This window comes from Rattus norvegicus, chromosome 10 (genome assembly GCF_021556685.1).
Source record: "Rattus norvegicus strain SHRSP/BbbUtx chromosome 10, alternate assembly SHRSP_T2T, whole genome shotgun sequence".
In the NCBI taxonomy this organism is placed as follows: domain Eukaryota; kingdom Metazoa; phylum Chordata; class Mammalia; order Rodentia; family Muridae; genus Rattus; species Rattus norvegicus.
Genome location: NC_141543.1, coordinates 21,497,248 through 21,500,000, shown reverse-complemented (window position 1 = coordinate 21,500,000; position 2,753 = coordinate 21,497,248). Strand labels below are relative to the sequence as shown.

At 47.1% G+C, this 2,753-nt stretch overlaps 1 long non-coding RNA gene across 1 annotated transcript in view; it reads left to right on the top strand.

The window, feature by feature from the left end:
• Positions 1-459, top strand: part of LOC120095054 (uncharacterized) — a 1,681-nt gene extending 1,222 nt beyond the window's left edge. The window contains exon 2 of the long non-coding RNA XR_015632373.1: positions 264-459. This is a non-coding gene — a long non-coding RNA (uncharacterized LOC120095054). The remainder of the gene's footprint in view (positions 1-263) is intronic.
• The last annotated feature ends 2,294 nt before the right edge of the window (positions 460-2,753 follow it).

Sequence of the window (2,753 nt, the reverse complement as noted above, 5' to 3'; positions counted from 1 at the left end):
ATCGCGGTAAGGGCGATCTATGCTGTGCTAAAGCCTAAAAGTCATAGCTGATTGAATCAGCATCTGACCAGTTACAGGATATCTTAAGCTCCTCCTTCTGCTCTATTGGGAACTGCTGTTGAAATACTTCCTGACCCATTTCCTCCTCCTGTTAGTAACGCTATTGAAAGTGTTGTGCTGTTCTGCACGTTAACTCTTCTCACCGAGTTTATTTTTATTTCAACCTTGATATTGTTCATTATTTTTCGGTATGTAAATTTAAGCCTCCTACTTGGAAGAAAGAAAGAAAGAAAGAAAGAAAGAAAGAAAGAAGGAAAGGAAGGAAGGAGAGAAAGGCTGGTCAGCACGAAGGCTCATTGGATTAAAGTGTTTGCAGCTATGCCTAATGACCTGAGTTTGAGCCCCAGGACCCACAAGGTGAATAAAAAGAACCAAACTGTCCTCTGACCTCTACACTTGCACTGTAGTGTCCATGTATGCTAGCATTCTGTCTAAGCTCCACCCCCACAGTTACCTGGCAACAGCCAGGTGTGCCCGACACTAAAAGGGGCTGCTTGCCCCCTCCTCACTCTTGTTCCCTCCTGCTCTCTTGCTCTTCCCCTCTTCCCCTTTGTCCCTTCTCTCCCCGTTCTCCTGCTCCCTTATCTCCACGTGCTTATTGCAGGCCTCTTTTCTCTCTCTCTCTCTCTCTCTCTCTCTCTCTCTCTCTCTCTCTCTCTCTCTCGCTCTCTCTCCCCTCTCTCTTTCCCACCCCCTGCCTGCCCCTACTCCCTACTTAACTCCCCTCCCTGTACCCAGAATAAACTCTTTCCTATACTATACCTTCGTGTGGCTGGTACCTCAAGAGTACCTCAAGGATGTCTCAAGCATGGGCCTGCTGAAGTACCCCCTTTCCTCATACCTCACCACACCTCCATAGAACATAATCCCCTCTCTCTTTTTTTAAAGATTTATTTATTTATTATATATAAGTACACTGTAGCTGTCTTCAGATACACCAGAAGAGGGCATCAGATCTCTTTACAGATGGTTGTGAGCCACCATGTAGTTGCTGGGAATTGAACTCAGGACCTCTGGAAGAGCGGTCGGGGCTCTTAACCACTGAGCCATCTCTCCAGCCCCCATAATCCCCTCTCTTTATCTTTTCATAAACATATCAATGTGTATGCCATCTGCTCTCTTGGAATGTGCCTGCACGCATTAGCGCGCGCGCGCGCGCACACACACACACACACACACACACACACACACACACACATATATATATATATATATATATATATATATATTTAATGGGAGGCAAAAGAAAATGCCCATTTGTGCACTAGCTTAAATTATTTATTGTTTTAGAATACGGGGGTAAATAAAGTCACGAACATTAGATATGTTTGTTTCTAGGGAATGGGCAAAGAAAGGAGCTTGAAGGAAAATCAGAGGGGCCAGCATGTCTGGGGGCATCATGGGGATACAAGGGGTGAGCCTCGCCCTGGGAAAACCCCTGGCTATCTGAGATCTCTCCTGCTGGGTCAAGCTGTCTCTTATTCAATTATGTCTGTGAGATCCAGGTCTAATTTATTTACTGGCATCAAAAACAGAGCAGGCTTTCTTATAAAGACATTTGAAATGTGTTCCTGGGGTTTAATACCACCTGTCTTCCTTAGCTGGTAGTTTGGGGGCCTATAGGAGAGGCTGGTGCGCGTGTGCAGATAAAATACGCGGGGTTTTTAAGCCACGCCCCCTCCCACCCCAGCCCTCATTTCACGTGATTACCAAGCAGAGACCAGAATCCCTTGCTCAGCGACTAGGCTTCTGCCCTTAAGTTTTGCGAGCTGTTAGGACAATGACGCTTAGGCATTGTGAGCAGTTGGGACAGTGACACGTAAAACCTCCATTAAGGTTCGTACCTCGTGTTAATGCTTTTCCCCCTTTTTCATTGGCCCTTGTCCTTTACGTTATTCTGGCATCTTAAGGTTTCCGGTTTCCGGTGTTTGTGGGCAGGGTCTATTGAGTGGCTCAGTCTGCGGCTCTCTGTCTCCACGTTTCCAGTCTGCATTACTGGTTCTGACCGTCCTTCCCTGGGCCAAGCTCTGGGCTTGCTTCTTTGGCAGGGATTGAACTTGGATTTTCTATGCACTCCGTGAGCACTCCACCACAGACGCACACCCACGGCCTTCCTGGGACTTAGGGGTTATTGATTTGAATTCTGTGGATTCTGAACTGTGCGACTGCTGTCTCCAAACATGGTTACCGTATTCCGAACACCTCGTAACTCTGTCTGAATGTCTGTCCCGTTCTCCAAATTCACTGAGCCACTCAACAGACCAGAGGTGCTAATTTGTGTGCAGACCGCATAAGGGACACTGTGGCTCTATAGGATAGCCTTCCATTCACCTCTGCAGCCAGGTTAAGTTCAACAAGGTTTGCAATTGTTGGGCTGTTTGCGCTTCTTTAGCCAAATTTATCCCCATGAAGCGATTCTTTCGGTAATAACACATTTGTATCTGTGGCCTCACCTGCATCTTCAATTATTTTCACTGTGTGTATGGAGAGGGACAGTTGAGTTTGGTGTATTTCATGCAGTTGATCTGATGCCTCACCCTGGCTGCTTCTAACTTAGACATCATATCACTGTCCGCCTCGCTGCACCAGATTTGAACGGGGCCGGGGAGGGGGTAACGAGGGGGGAGGGGGTTGGGGATTTATCTTAGTGATTGAATGATTGCCAGGCAGGTGCAAGGCTTCAGGTTTGCTCT